This window comes from Canis lupus, chromosome 11 (assembly GCF_011100685.1).
Source record: "Canis lupus familiaris isolate Mischka breed German Shepherd chromosome 11, alternate assembly UU_Cfam_GSD_1.0, whole genome shotgun sequence".
NCBI lineage: Eukaryota > Metazoa > Chordata > Mammalia > Carnivora > Canidae > Canis > Canis lupus.
This window is the reverse complement of record NC_049232.1, coordinates 70,407,992-70,424,912: the sequence shown is the minus strand read 5'-3', so window position 1 is coordinate 70,424,912 and position 16,921 is coordinate 70,407,992. Positions and strand designations below refer to the sequence as shown.

At 49.2% G+C, this 16,921-nt stretch overlaps 1 protein-coding gene across 1 annotated transcript in view; it reads right to left on the bottom strand.

Annotated features, from left to right (window-relative positions):
• PAPPA (pappalysin 1) overlaps positions 1 to 16,921 on the bottom strand; it is a 236,708-nt gene that overhangs the window by 205,248 nt on the left and 14,539 nt on the right.

The window sequence follows — 16,921 nt, the reverse complement described above, 5'->3', positions numbered from 1 at the left end:
GAGAAAGATGAATAAATAAAGGATGGAAGGAAGGCAGTCAGTTATTGCTGATAAAACCGATTATTAGTATGTCCCACACCCACAGGTTTCAAACTGTGCTCGGCAGGATCCGACAATTCCTATTGAAGCCTCTGGGACCAGCCTTAAGGCAAGGTGAGGGCCAGAGGAACAGAGAGGACAGGTGAGCTGGCCTTGGGGGCTTCTCGCCACTATGTGAGCCCAGGTAGTTCCACTTTTATTGGTTCTGAATATGGAACATACAAGAAAGGCTTCTGTTTGTGGAATGGGTACTTGAGCCAAAGGAAATACCAACAATAATAATAACGGAAATCTGAACACCTTTGGTTTTGCAAGCCTGTCGGACGGGAAAGGGGACTTCCTATGAAGAAGGTATTTTAGGGGCACCTGGTGGGGTCAGTCGGTTAAGCGTCTGACCCGTGACTTCAGCTCAGGCCATGATCTCATGGGTGGTAAGATGGAGCCCCACGTTTGGCTTTGTCCTCAGCAAGGAGTCTGCTTGGGATTTTTGTCTCTGCCCTTCCCCTGACTCGCATGCACACATGCTCTCTTTCTCTCAAATAAATAAATAAATAAATAAATCTTAAAAAAAAAAAAAAAACCCAACCCAAAAGGGTGTTTTAGGTGTGGGATGATACAAGAGGCAAGTGGAGAATCAGGCTGTAATAATGAATAGATACGCTCATTTAGAAGGAGGGCCCCTACTACGATCACCAGAGTGCACATCACCACTGGCAATCACCAAATGGCCAACGGTGGTGAACTGTCAGCACAGTGGGTCCAGAGAAGCAAGGGTCGAGGGCCACAAAGCTAATGCGCCTACCTTCTACCAAGGGTCCTGGCTAGCCCTGAAATTTGGCCTCAGAGAAAGGCAGACATGCTCAATACCTGAGCTGGGAAGGCTTCTAAAGATCACCACTTCCAACTTTTTCCCTTGACAGGTGAATGATTTTAGACCCAGAAAGCGAAAGGCGCTTGTCAAGTTACACAGAGTCGCTGACAAACGTCCTGAGACCCAATTCAGCTTGCTTTTCCCTTGACACTAATGTTTATATTTACAAAAGAATTAAATGAAAAGCATCCTCTTAAAATTAAAAACAAAACAAAACAAAAAAAGCTGTTGGGGACTCCTTCATTAAGTAAAATCCCCCAAGCCTCTAGGGCAGGTCAAGCATTGTGCTAAGGCCTGTGTATGGATTCCACGTATGTGTATGTAGTCCACGAAACACCCTTAAGGCAGTGATGTTAAAAGATAAGGATTTTAAAGGAAGCAACGAGATGGATGGGTTTATGGTCAACCAGTCGGCAAGTGGATCCTCGATCCATCAGACACTGGGATTCGCTACCTTGTGAACCAACTGTACGGGTACTTCCCTTTCCCCCATCAAAGCCACCAGGGATCTAGAGCACATCAACTGCCTGGGGGTGCCGCACGCTGGGTGTCTGGAAAAGTCCCAAGGCCGACATCTCTAGACTTAAACTCTGGGAACCCCAGAAAGTCACTTAGCAGATTCTCTCTGGATCGAATTATCTTTATAATCAACAACCCCCATTCCTCAGCCTTTCTGGAATATACCCAGTGTCCTTGGCACAGACAGGCTGTTGGATGGGGGAGAGGACTTTCTAATTAAGAGTGTATTTTAAGTGCAGGATGATGTACGAGGCCAGGTGGGAGGAGAAAGGGAGATGAGAACGAACACAAGATGCTCCTTTAGGAGGACAGTCCCTAAAGCTGGAGACCTGTTGCGGTCACCATAACTCTGAGCGTGCATCTGCCATCAGCATTCATCAAAGGAGCATGGAGAGCTTCCAGCAACATCAGGAGAGGAAGCCCACACGGTCCTTACTTCTTTGCGGGTACCGGGGCCTTAGAACTCATGGGAATCGCTCTGTTAGCAGCTGACGTGGCTGGCTGGCAGTTTGGGCCTGGCACCGAAGTGTGCCTACACCTCTCCTCCCACACCCTCAGGCAATAGCTGCGGTCCCCTCACAAAGTCAACCTGCTCTCACAGGCCGGGCAACCTGGTGAAGCACCGAGTACCTCCTGGTTCTCTACCTGGAAAGGGAGGGGACTGAATGAGGTCCCCCCTCACATGCCTCGTCCAAGTCTGCTTGTCTGTGGTTCCGGGTTTCCCCGTGCCTAAGACAGAAACCACCTCTACCAAGAAGCTGTCCGTGATGGCCCTGTAAGGAATGCTCATCTCTCCTCTGAACTCATTTTACATTGAGGCAGCTAGACATTGGCTCTGGGGTTTTGGAGTCCCCCTAGACGGGATGCTTCTTGAGGCGTGAGGCCTCTGGCTCGGTCATCTGTACCGTGCCTTGCCTACAGTGCATGCTCCGTGAGTGCCTCATGAAGGAGCACAAGGAGGAGTCCAAATAGAGTGGAAGAAGGAAATGGGACAAACAGAATCAAAGGCCCTAAGTCACATCTTCATCGCTAAAGAACACAGAGAGTCAGAAGAGAGAGCGCGCTTTGAGAACCACAGGAAGAGCCGGATGTTGGGACTCGGGGCAATTCTGATAAAAGCAACTACTGGCCGGACATCTGGGGGAGAATCACGTCACTCCCACAGATCTTACTCCTCTTGCCTACATCTCTCTTGAAGTAGGCTGTCATACTTGAAAGACACAGTGGATACACCATCCTTGCTCTACAGCAGCCATCCAGGTAGTTCATTTTTAAGAAGCTGGAGGGTCTGGGAGTGATGTCAGTGACAAGTAGAAAATGACTAGAGACGAAACACAGAAACGCCAAAGAGAGAAGGCACCCGGAGGCATCTTGACTGATGCATCAAGAGCTGGTAGGATAACGGCGCAAAAAAGCACAAGAACTCCTGGAAGTCACCGGTAAAGCCTACTTAGAAATCCTAAATCCCGTCTGCTTAGCTACTGTCAGGATGCTGCATGTGTAAAGCTACGTCCCCACTGCCCCCTCCAATGCCAGAGCTCTGGCTCCAGGTTTGGAATGAGTTACCCCATATCTACAAGTTGCCGCTTGCTACAGGGGATCAGGAGACCAAAGTCCCCGGAGTCGTCAAGCTTGTGCTCCCCACCCCATCACTGAGCTCACCTTCTCTTGCTCCCCTGGTGCAGCCTCCTTCTTAAACAGAGAATTCTTCTAATGAGAAAATTAACATGTGAAACAAAATCCCCTTTCCCTCTCTTTCTCTCTCTCTCTCCCTCCCTGCAGGTTTTCTATTTTGCCAGGGGCTCTCAGTCCCGCGTTTTCCTGTTGCCTTTGGAAGGCTGCTGGCTGGGTTAGCAAGGTAAAATGTTTACACATCTGTAGGGTGCCCTCCGTTCAGAACCTTCCTGGGGCTTGGGGCTTGGGACCCAGGCTCAAGCCACCTCCGTCTGCAGCCAAGTGAGAAGAGAGGAACAGAGAGAAAGGCCAGTCTGCCACATACTGCAGGGGACCAAGAGGTGGCTTAGCCCCAAGAGGCACAGAAGGAGGGCAAAGAGAGGCTTTTCAACGGAACCAAGAGGAAATGCATTAAGGGAAATGAGAACCTTGAGGCAGTGGCTTCAGGAATTCGGAAGTAGGGGCACCTGGGTGGCTCAGCTGGTTGAGTGTCTGCCTTTTGCTCAGGGTATGATCCTGGGGTCCTGGGATTGAGTTCCCACATTGGGCTCCCTGGCCCATGGGGTGCCTACTTCTCCCTCTCCCTCTGCTTCTCCCTCCTGGCTCATGCTCTCTCTCTCTCTCTCTCAAATAAGTAAATAAAATCTTTTTTTTTTAAGTAGTTCAGAAGGAAATATTTATCTGGAGTGTAAGTGGTGAAAGGAAATCACTAAATCACTGAACGTCAATGGGGGTGCGGTGGAGGCGTAATGGTGATGGGGACTTATTTCTGTACAAAAAAAAACCTAATCCACGGTAGTCACATTCCAGGGGGCTGTACCACCAGCCCAGAACCAGGGATCTGGAACCAGAGATCCGGGCTCGGCTTGCCGGATGACCTTGCCTGGGACAAGTCACACCACCCCTCATGCTGCCAGGCCTCATTTCCCTTCTCTGAAAGAGGAGACGTTTGGATTAAATGATCCTCCCCTCCTACAATTTAAGAGCTCTTTTGTTCACTACTAGAATGGTTCCTTGTAAGCAGAAGGAGCTCGAAATAGGTGTTGATTTGAATGTTGGACGCCCCGTGTCAATCCTAACGCGTGCGTGCTTAGGTCCCCTCTCCTCTATGGATGTCCACAGAGGACACAGGATGGTGTTCTCTGGGGGACACGTGAGAACCCTCCCCACACCTGGCCCCTCCCCGTGGTTGTCTAGGAAGATAGAGATATAGTGAAGGAAACAGGGAGGCGGGCTGAAGTCGGCACCATCTGTGTGGCGCTGGAAGTTGATCCCAGGGGACACATCCCCATGTGACAAGATGAAGGCTACGGGGCAATCCTGCACACAATCTACATCTAATTAGCATAAGCCTGCCTCAAGGCTATAAGCGCATGGAAGCAGACACTGCAAGTGTGCGGAGCCTGTGAGGGGCTAGGGCACGCTGCACGGATGGAGACGTCCAGCCCCAGACCTGGAAGGAGCTTGCCCAGGGCCTCATGACCATCACCCGTCACTCGACCCTGGTCAGCCGGCCCTCCTAACGTGCCCTTATCTTCCTGCAGCTAGCTTGGCTTGCTTTGAAAAGTGCTTTCGATCCCCCCAGAAGCTGGCTGCCTACTTCACTGTCTCTTTTTCTCCTCATTTACCCACTGACCCTCATCCTGGAGATGAAGAACAGACGTAAAAGAGGCTAGCCCGAAGGCAGAAGGCTCGTACGGGTCTCCCAAAACCCTGGCCAGGGCTGCACCAGGAGTCTTCCGGGCCCTGGGGTCCCCCTCTTGGGGTCACACTGATGGCACTAACCCAGGGCAGCTCCATCTGACCACTCTGTTCCACTCCAGGGACAGACAAGTCCCCCCCACCCCAACCAAGTCCATCACGTTCCTTCCTGTCGGAGATCTCACCACTTCTGTAATTACTCATCCAGTGTCTCTGTTTCCCATCTGCGTGTCTGTTTGGTTCATTTCAAAGTGCCCAGCATCCAGGACAGACCCTGGTACTTTTGCAGGTGCTCCGTAGAGTTTGTCATTGCAAATTAAAAATAAAGGAAGGAAAAGGAGGAGGGACATTTCCCTAGCACTGTGCTCTTTTACAAGAGCATAGTACCCTTTATTTAGAACTTGCTAAGTCCCACGTGTTCTATATTAATTCTCCCGCTTAACCTTCACAACAAAACTCTCGCCTTTGCCCATTCTTCAGAGGAAGCTGAGGCTCAGGGAGGGAAGAGGTTTACCCAAGGTGACAAAGCTTGGAGTCCAAGTCTAGAGGATTCCCAGGCCCAGGTGCTTACTCACGTCACTGCATTAAGAGCCAAGGGGGCTGCCTGGAGGCACGGCCCCCTCCGACAATATTTCTATAAGTCCCATCGCGCCAACACAAGCACGTGGAATTGGACTGCAAGCCAGGAGGCTACTTTCCATTGTCATTCTTCTGCTTGGGTCTAAAACACTGAGCATGTATCAATGGTTCTTTATTACCGGGGCTTAATCTGTCCTACTTAGCTCACCCCACTTCCCTGGAACCCAAGATGTGCCTGGGTCTCATTGTCTATCCAGAGTTCGGGATGCCTGCCAGGGCATGTCCTCCAGCACCTGGACTTCCACCACCCACTTCTCTACCTGCTGGTTTCTGACCGGGGTTTGTTCCAACGTCCAGGGTCTCAACAGAAATGTTCTCCCTCCGACTCCAAGGGTGTAGTCACCTTGTACCTTGGATGCTTCCCAATCTTCCTTTCTGTTTGTTAGGGGCTGAATCGCATCCCCTCAAAATTCCCATGTCAGAGTCCTAACTTCCTAGTATCTCAGAAGGTGGCCTTGTCTGGAGGCAGGGTTGATACAGAGGTGATCAAGCTAAAATGGGGTCCTTGGGGCGGGCCCTCATCCGGCTAGGACTGGTGTCCTTGTTAGGAGAGAGGACTGGGACACAGACACACAGAGGGAGGACCGCGTGAAGACACAAGGAAACCAGGGCCACCGACAAGCCAAGGAGAGAGGGCTCAAAAGAAACCCCCACTGCGGGCACTTTGCTCTCAGATGCCAAGCTTCCAGAACTGTGAGAAAACAAATTTCTGTTGTTTAAGCCGCCCGGTCCGTGGGACTTCGTTAGGGCACCCGTGGCCGACTACACCACCACCACTCCAGTTTCCAAGCCCTCCCACTGAAGTGTCTCTAAAATCCATCCCATCTTCCGCGGCCTCGTGCCCCGTTCAGGATCCTCCTCTGGTCTCGACACGTTGCCCCAATTCACTCTATTCCCCAGGCGGGCAAAGCAAGGCGTATCAGGAGGAGGCAGGATGGGTGCTGCGTGGCCACGTGCAGGGAGCGCCCTCGCAGGGGGGGGTTGCTTCTGCGTCTCAGCAGGGTGCAGGCTTATGCTCACACAGCCCTTGTATAACAGGTGCCACTTACAGCCGAGGAAGCCGAGACTCAGAGAGGCGAGGGCACCTGCCGAAGGTCACACACAGCACTCCGTGTGTGCAGGGACTGACTGGAATTAAGGACTCCTGATTTCAAGTTCAGTTCCTCAGGGATGAAGAGGCCCTCAGCTGTGTCTCCACGCTGTGCGTGTGCATCCCGCCCTAGGATGGTTTCCCGGCATGGTTTGAGTCAACGCAAAATTTGCTCGGATAACCCTTGACTTCCATCACTGTCTACGGAGGACGATCGGCAACGGATGACAATCACATCAAGTTTATACCATTATTTGGTTTTCTCTCACTGGTTGAGTAGACATGGGAGGAGAAACGATACTCGACCTGGGTCCTTTCGGCTGGTGACAAAGCAGCATTTTCAAATAAATCATGATAATAATAGAAAGCATTTGCCGAAAGCCTCTGTATAGCAGGTCCTCTGCTGCTAGGCACAAAGGTCCCCTTCTGCTCATAATGACCCCATCAAGCGGGCTCTCCCGACAGTCCTTTGCCAGAGGAGACAGTGAAGCGTAGAGAGGCTACGTGATTTCCCCACGAGGATCCCAGTGAGCCAGTAGTGGAATCACAACCAGACTAACTGGAAAGCCAGAGCTCTCCTCCAGGATGCCTTCCTTCAGGGGGAATAACTCTGAGCCCAGTGGAAGATGCCTGTGGCCCAACCTGCCATTGCTCTGCTGTGGGTTGCTGCAAAAGCAGCCCCCCTCTCTGGGCCTTCTCACACCCTGCCCCATGAGGTAGGAGGCTTACACCAGAGGCCATAGAAGCCCCCTGAGACTCTGAGATCCCGGGTCCTCCAGACACCCCAGCCTTAGTTCCTGCTGGGAGAGATGGACGGTCATGGAGGCAGATGTGTGGGGGGGGGTGGAGGAAAAGCAGTTGTAGGACCTCCCAACTCAAGGGTGTCCACTCGCTGTGAGACATCTGCCAGAGAAATACCAGCAGAGGTGAGAGGATGGGGATCCGAAAGGGGGAATTAGGTCAACAGTCTGGTTTCTTTCGGGGGGCTAAAAAAAAGTTAAAAGCTAAAGGTTGGAGCTGGTCCCGTTTTGTTTTGTTTTGTTTTGTTTTCCCTTCCAGGGTTTAATGGCTGGTATCAAAGCCACAGAGGAATGCTTGAGAGAGCAATCCTATGGAAAGCTTTTATCTGTCCAGAGGACAGTGATTAAAACAGACAGATTTGGGTTAAGTATACCCATGGTCCCTGTACTTGCTTCAGTCGGGGGGAGGCGGGGGAGGACCACCAAAATGACCCCGGACGACTCAGCAGCACCAGGCGTTCAGAGGAGAGCCGGGACATCTCCGAGGTGGGACATCACTGCTCCTCAGCATCCTCGACCCTCCGGGCCCACCTCGGTTCCAAGGATGGACTCTAGGCTCCATAGAAGGAGGAGGTTTGAAATAATTCCCAGCTGGCTGGAAGGCTTATCCCAAACTATTCTGAGTCCTAGACATCTCCGTCTCCTGATGTAAGACAGGCAAGAGCATCATGAGCAACCCCCTGGGGATGCCTGGGGGGCTCAGCAGTTGAGTGTCTGCCTTCAGCCCAGGGTGTGATCCTGGAGCCCCAGGATTGAGTCTGCTTCGGGTTCCCCGCAGGGAGCCTGCTTCTCCCTCTGCCTGTGTCTCTGCCTCTCTCTGTGTCTCTCATTAATAAATAAATAAAATCTTAAAAAAAAAACCACACACACACACAACCCCCTGGAGGAATTAGCTCAGGTATGTCCCTTCGTGGGGTGGGAAGCGTGCCCGCCGTGGCCTGGGCGCCTGCCCCCAACCTGGGAACCTTTCCCTGGGAGCCCTCTGACTACATGGGTCTGCGCCCCGTCTGTACCAGCTGCGTGACCTTGGAGGGGTTCAGTCCTCCGGGTGTCAGCTCTCACACCCAGAGGACTACAAAGCCTTACCCTGTATACTTCGCAGAGAAAGAAAGGAGTTAAAGGAAGGCGTATTTCCTCGTGAACCACCGAAGGCTAAACTGACATAAGGCAAGGCTGACGAGAGTAGTGCGTCTGGGATGGCAAGGTGCTCTCGGGGTGCACCCATGTCCCCTTCTGGGTGCTGACTCCCCAGCCCTGCGGCCTTTGCTCCTCCCTGAGCCAGCTGGGTGGCCTTGGGAAGGTCAAGGCTTCCACAGGGCCGCGAAGGTACATCCAGGGCAGGCTGTGCCACTTGCTCACTGTGTGACTCGGGGACAGTCGCGGCACCTCTTCCGGTATTAGTCTTCGCATCTGTAAAATGGGGGGACACTCTCCACCTCTGCCAGTTGTAGGGGGAGCTAACGAGATCATGAACGTCCCAGGACCTGGCCGGGGGAGGCACTGGCATCGTCGTAGGCCTTAAGCACATGCACCGGGAGATCTTACCCGCGCCACTGGTTAGGGAGGCGGCCTTGGGCAAAATCCCCTCACCTGCCTCATGGTTCTCTCAACTGTACCTGATAATCCCAGTACTTAATGCACAGTGCCAGTGTGGGGACTGAGCTCAGAGAATGCAACACTCATTTGCACAGCACGTGACACATGCTGGCTCTACCTTTTATTGATATGAATGTCGGTTCTTTTTCCTCAGAACTGTGATCCGTGTTTTTTCCCCCACCTTCTTCTGTGTGGTTACACTTTATCCTTTCTGAAATAGAAAGGCACGCTCCTTGCTCTCTTGCTCCCACATCATCAATGACATTGGAGTACCTACACTTTTAGAAAGAGCAAGTGGTGGAGGAGAGGAAGAGAGAGACAAAGGAGGAAAAAAGAAGGAGGAAGAGAGGGGGATTCATGCATTTTCAGTTTGTGGGCCCTTACAGGATGCCCTAGCACAGGCCAGACCCTGGTAAGCTACGTGGTGCTGATGCTGGAGCCGCCTTGGGGAAGAGAGCCACCTTTGGGTCACTGTGATGGTTCTGAGGACCTACAAGCTTTTCCCTGCTCACTCACCAAACCTCAGGGACAGTGATACCACATTCCAGAAAATTCTCAAGGACCATTCCATCCTACCCTCCACATTCTTTGCAGCAGTCCCCAGCCCTTACCCTTCATCATTTATGGAATCGGGTATAGTCAGGGCTGGAGGTTCCCTCAAAGGTCATTATATCATGCACACCTAACCTCCTGCTTGTATCACCCATACAACATCTTGACAAGATTGTTCACATTTTGGGATTAGAGAACTCCATGCCATGAGAAGGAGACCTCTGCATCTTTGGGCATTTCTCTGTGCTCACCTGTAGTGAAGCCAAATCACCTCCCTTTTCTTGCCTTCCACTGATCCAGGATCTGAGCTCCAGGGACCCACAGAGTTATTCTGTAGCCTCTACCCCAGGACAGCTGTGAGGAGGTGTGAGGCTTTTGATTGCATTATCCCTGGCTCTTCTATCCCCCAAGTTAACATCCCCAGGTCCCACCTGATTTATCCACCTACCCACTCGCTGATGCATTCAACACACCTTCATAGGACATCTACTACATCAGGTCCAACCTAGACATTCAGGGTATAGAGCATGACCAGACACAGACTGTACCCCCTTGTGAGAGACTGCTAATCCCTAATGCTAGTACCAGTCTTCTGGTTGATGCAATGTGGATATAGTAGGAATTGATAACATGCAGACAGGAATATCTATTATTATCATGCCTGCCTCCTTACTCTATCCCTAGGATCACTACTCTGATTTGTTCTATTGTGACCCAGAGCCACAGGAACCTACTGAGAAATACAGACCCACCATTTAGGATGTGCCACATTCAAGGACAACAATTTTATGTGCATCATCTCAGTGAATTATTATGACTACTCTCTAAGTTCTCGCAGTCCCGTTTTATGGATGAGGAAAGTATGACAGTTTTCTTGACTTGTCAAAGGTCTTTTGACTTGTAATAACATACATAAGATTGGAACCTAGCTCTCTGACTCCAAAGTCAAGTGTTTTGCCAATGCTTTATGTTTTCTATGAATAAATATAAGCAAAAACTCTTTTAGATGCAGATGGTTATTTATTTCTTCATACAGTCATTTTTTAAAGCTTCCTTATATTGATTATACACTCTGTTGGTTATAATAATACAAGAAGCCTTAAGTTTCCCTGAAGCCTTCAAGTGTACAAAGAATCTTAATTATTTCATTTGCTTTTCCTAGATCTCTCTAAAGGAAGAAACATAGAACCTATGATTCTGTTCACACAAATGGAGAAAGTAAGCCTCTGGGAGAGTAAAGATGAAGAGTACGTGTTTGTTCATCAACTCTGTGTCTGGAGCCTTCTATTATATAAGAACATAAATGCTCAGAACACAGGTGTTGAATGTGTGAATGTGTATTTGAATGAATGAATGAGTGAATGAATGAATGAATGAAACATGCCCAAGGCTTGTGAAGAAATGCAATTTGAGTAGATTTTGAAGTTTCAAACCATTTTTAGAGTACTGGAACAAGAGCCCCGGCTTGGTGGCAAGAGTGGCATCTTTGTGACACTGGGTAGGCCTCTTCCACTTCTTGGCCCTCCACTGTTCCACCTGTATGATGCGAAGGTTGCATCCACAGTCACTAGGTTGGGTTATATAAAATACTACAAGGGATAATGAGGAGTCAGGAAAGCATAACTAAGCGTGTGACCTGTGGCAGCTCGCACCCCCTCTCTGGTCCACTGTCTCATCAGGGAAAGAGAAGACTATGGTGAACGGATTTCTAGGCAATCTGTTAAAAATGCAGGGATAAGATTTCTAAGTTGAGAGCGTTAAGCCATGAACTTTTGCCCTGGCTTGCCACTAATGTACTATTGATCTTGGGCAAATTCCTTTTCAACCAGGGTCACGTCACGACTTTCCTGGCCCTGGGCACCTTTCCTTTCCTCCATAAATACATAGAATTATGTTTTACAGTTACATTGGCAGAAAGATGCATACAATCAAGAGGCTGGATTCATCATTACATAATTCATGTTATTACGCTATTTTCTTCTGATTTTCAAAGAAACTAAGCCATTTTTATTGGCCCCTAAAAGTACCTTGCTTTCCAGGTACCATGCTGGCTGCACCTCGTAGATGAGTCAGCCTTGGGTCCACATCTGGACCTTAGATCCTCATCTACAAAATAACACCAGGAGGGTCACTGAGTACCTGTAGCCAAACCAAGGAGCTGAGAGGGATGGGGAAGGTTCCCATGTGGGCGAGCCAAGTGACGTGAATTTCATAACTGACGCAGACCCACAGCAAGTTATGTAAAAATGCACCCCAGACAGTGTGGGCTGAGCTCTGGAAACAAAAGCTCCTCTCTCGGGTGAGCCTGCCATCACCTCATCCTGGCCCACACAGCCAGGGGTGAGCCTTTCAGGGAGAGCGATGGCAAAATGAGATAAGGAAGGGACGCGGCCAGACAGGCAGATTCCCACTCCGGTGCCATCCACAATCACTCTTCTATGCAGGGGGAATGGTGGTGGCTGATGGCTGATGCCCCCCTAGCGCTTGCTGTGTCCCAGGTGCTGTGGGAAACTGCACGGGTTAGCTCAGGAAGCTTTCACAACAATCCAAGCAGGGGAGTAGAGTTATTATTCCCGTTTGAACGGATGAGCAAACAGAGGCTCAGAGAAGCACAGATAACTCACCCGAGTAACACAGGTGGGATTCAAACCCAGGTAATCAGACCCAAGAGTTCCTGTTAGTAACTTTGAAATTGGGCCTCCCAGCCTGGGGAAAATGGACTGTGTGAGGACAAGGGGCAGATCTTAACTACCCATAAAGAAAAGCCTAATAGAGTAAGTTCTAGTAGAAGGATGAGCAAACAGAGCTCAGTGGAAGGAACCCTCGATGTGGACAAGATGAGAAGGCTCAGGGAAGTTTTCCTGGAGGAGTGGCACAGAAGCAGCCTTGCAGGAGGAACAGGGACTGGGTGGCAGCGGCTGGGTGACGACCTTCCGGCAGAAGGCGAAACAGGAGAGCAAAGGCTGGGAGCTGTGCTGTCACTGGAAGGGGGCTCTGGGGGCAAGACCTGAGTTCTCGATGGAACTGAGGATGTACAGAGTAGCAGAGGGAAATGAAATTGCAAGGTGTGCCTGAGGCTACAGTGCCAAGGGCTGTGAATGGCACGCCGAGAGATCGGAAGTTCATTCCATACACAACTGGGAATCTTTGCTGGTTTTGAGGAACCAAATGGGGGGTCATTAGCTTGGGATCATGGTGTTCTTATCAACAGGGCCACGTTGATGAAAGATTCAGGACTCACGTCTCAGTAGTCCCTGCCCAGTGCTCATGGGAGAAATCTGAAGTCATTCGGACTTAAGGCCTATAATGCAAAGCATGGAGTGTAAGCAAACTTCTGAAGACAGAAGGCTAACAGACTTTTCAGATATTAATTTTCTACTGTTTTAATATCCACTGGCAAATCGTGCATCATGATCCAACCCAAGGGACCTCTTTAAGGCTCTAGAAGGATAACTGGTAGTTAGATCTCCTCAGGACTTCAGAAGTTTAATTCTGTTCCTCTAGGTGGAGGATGACCTAGTTCAGCCTTGAGCTTGGTCTCTGGTTGATGTTGATCAAATATCATTGACCTTCTGGGGCTTGATTTCCCCACCTTCTCAGCTAGAATAGGGCACAGAGTTATCTTGAAACTTCTCTTCTGCTCAGACAGCCTATCACATAAGTTATTGAGGTGCAGGTAGTCCATCTCCTTGACATACATCCTTGACTCTGAGGGCTTAGCCTGGGACCTGACATATGGTTGACCCAATACACGTCACTGAATGCATGACAGGGGTTGAGCTTGTAACTTAAGGGGACTTTGAACAGAAAGTTTGGAGGTGGTGAACATTTTCTAAACAACAACAACAAAAGCATAAAAACAAAGCAGATCAGTAACCCAGACAGGCTAGTATTTGTTCTCTGGCTGTAAAAGATGGCAAAGGACCGAAAGATTCTGGAACACAGAAGACTGATGAGGAGGCGTCCAAGGACACTAAAAGGTCAAGGGGAAAATCAAATGTGAGAAAGTATGGAGGTGGGGGTATGTGTTCTAGGAATACGTTCTCTTTAATCAAAAAAATCCGCGTAAGTCAGTGGTTCTCTACCAGCAGAGATCTTGCCCCCAGAGGACATTTGGTAATACTTATGCAGACATTCCCGCTCATCACAACTGGGAGTGGATGCTACTGCATCTAGTGGGTCAAGGCCAAGCATCCTCCAATACTAAACATCCTGTGACAAAGAATTACCCATCCCAAAACGTCAATAGTGCTGAGGCTGAGAAACTGAGATATGAGGAACCAGGAAAAGCTGCGGTAAACAACAACGTTTGGGGAGGAGGCTGAATGCGGGGCTAAAAAATTCAGATCTGACCTGGAGACTTTGTGGGGGAGTGGCTAGACCACGGACTCCAAGGACTCATTCTCCCATTGACGTGCTGTGTGACCTTGGACAAGTCACTGAACCTTCCTCTACCTCAGTTCCCTCCTCTGGAAGCCTAGCACTCGAAGACCAAAGACTTCATATGCACAAAGTATTCAACACAGTGCCTGGCACACGTCACACGCTCGGTATGTTAGCTATTCTCTTTCGATGTATAGGTAGTAGGGAGCTATAATAGACCCAAGTTCAAGAGAGGCCAAAGAGTGCCTTCAGCCACGGATAATCCTGATAGTGAAAAATGACCTAGAGCTGCATGATCACGTGACTAGTACATCCACCCACTTAATAACCCTCCTTCAATCAGCTCCTGCTTCGGAAGACACTACAGGTTAGAGGTGTCTGAGTCTGTCTTGCTGTCTGCACATACTCCCGGGCTGGACTCTGTTTTCCAGATATCCAGGAGGCCTGGGCCAGCATCCGACCGCCTCTACAGTCCAGGCTCCTGATGGTTTTAATGAATAAGTGGAAGGAGACAGAGGAAGCCAGCCACGAAGACAGTTGGAAAGATGGAAAGGCAGAAAGCCTTCTATGGAAGCGGCTGCCAATGACACACACTGCTCACGGGGATGCCAAGGACAGAGCCGGGGACATATTTTGGAGGTCTGTTTGAGCTACTGATACTGCTCTCTTGGAGCCCTTGTTTGTAAACAGATATTTCTGCTGACACGGGGCTTTGTGAGGGCGGACGGAGTAGGGTGGGAGAAAAAGGCAGGTTGTGTCCGAGAGCCTTAGACCATGTGTTTATTGTTGAGAATACAAAGACCTCACTGTATTAAATGAAAATGCTTGTTTTACAAGGCGAGTGGGAATATGATAGGTACATGTCGAAAATGCTTCGGAAACTGAAACAACCCCATGCCACGCGGGCTTCCTGCTACATCATGCATCCAGGGGCACAGGCGGAGCACGAAGGCCCAGAATCACTGTGCAAGGGCTTTGGGGCTGTGGGCAAAGAGAGTCCCAGGAGCTAAGTGACTGGCAGCTCCCTTCTCTGTTCCCTTTATGAAGCCTGCCCTTTCTCAAAGATCCCTGCCACTATTTCACATTCTCTATCGGTTTTCCACCACCTGCTGACCTACGGGTGGAAGCTGTTATTGATCTAAAATATTAGCGTTGATAAAGGAGCCTCCAGTAGTCTAGACTCAGATTCAGAGCACTACTGGGAATACTTATAATTATATAACTATGCAAGCACAGCAGCTGAATTTTTTCAAAGTAGTTTTCAACTTCTAAAGTGGGGTTTTCAAATTGTAGTCTAGTAGAAGCAAAGGACTCAGTGGAGGTATCTCAAGGGATTTTTTTTTTCAAGGACTCAGAGTGGCATAAAAACAAGAATCAGAGCCTTCTAACTCTTGCCCCAGCCTTAGCACATAGCCTGGAAAATGGAAGGTGACATGGATGGAAGGGTAGTTGGGTGAGGGTATGGACTGATGGAAGGGTAGGGAGATGGAAGGATGGAAGGATAGATGGGAAGAAGGGAGGTGGGTGGGTGGTTGCTAGGTCGGATGGATAAATGGATGCATGGATGGATATTTGGATTCATAGATTCGTGGGTAAAGCCCATAGTGGATAATTATGGTCAGGACCACCTCAGGCTACATTTGAAGTGAACTTGCCTATTTTAAAACTCAGAGAAACTCAGACCAGAGTTTGAATAAACAAAGTTGTAGATTATATTTCTAAGGAATAAACTAACTTCTCCTCAGAGGGAAAGAAGCCCTAAATTCTATTTACTCCAGCAAGGGTACAGATGAAGGAAAGTGCAATTCCTCAGTCTGATATGACAACTCAACATCAACATTCTCATTTTCTCAGATCTCCTAGCGTGTTCAGATTTTAGAGCTGGGTACAGGTTTCAGGAAATGACCTCATGTACCTCCTGCCTTTAGGCATTTAGGTCATCATTTGGGGGCCATAGACCCCTCTAAGAAACCGATGGCAACCTCTCCCCCAGAAAAAAAGTGCGCACCGTCAAATTTTTATGGAAAATGTCTCAGGGTTCAAAATCTGTCCAAGTCCTCCCAGAGAGTGCAAGAAAACCCTGATTCTCTGTTGATCTCAAATACCAGTGCTATTCAGGTATTTTAATTGGTAATGGTATTAGTAAGGAAATGAATAGTGATGTTAACCAAAATACTACTCATCACTAAAATAATATCATTGATAATCAATGGACACCTCAATCGTGGTGTGATTGAGATTCTACTCTTGGCCTCAATGTCATTTATTCTCCACTTCTAGGTCAGAGTGACCACTGGATCCTGTAACTTCCTAGTTCATCTGGATTAAAATCCAGATTTCAGGACCTGCAAGGTCTTCAGGCGAGGACACCCGCAGCTGGGTGGCTTGCACACCTGCTCCCTCAGCATCCTCGACTCTCCCTGCCTCGTGGTCTGTGTGCTAGCTGTGCCCTCCCTCTCTCTCTGGAACTCTCTTCACTTATCTTTTCACATGGCTTATTCCTTCTCATCTGTCATGCAAACCTCAGCCTGACCACCCAAACTGAAGTCCCTCGACTCCAGTGTTCTCTAATGATCCACTTTTATCACTCATCATTGTTAATATACGAGACCTTACAACTGTTGACTCATTTACTGTCCTTCTCTTCCCAGAAAAAAATAAAGTCCATGAGGGCATAGACCTGCTCTATCTTGCTCACTCACTGCTGCATCTCTAAGTGTCAGGCCCCTACTATATATTTGTTGGCTATGTGGAGATAGTTGCACAGAGGTTTTCTGGAAGCTTTGGGTGTTACCACTACCAAAACTGTGGGACCCTGGGCAAATCTCTCCCCCATTGTGGACTTTAGACCTCTCAGCATAAAAGGATAGTTTGGGTCCTATCCCACTTCAGGATACAATGATCTGAAACCTGTGTGACCAAGTTCAGGAGGGCTGAACTCAAACCCCAACACAACATGACAGGACAGAAGGAATGGTCAGGATAATTGGGCTCTAGTGTTCCTCTGCTCTAATCTAGGATGGAACTTGGGATAATTTCTTAGTCTCCTCGGGACAT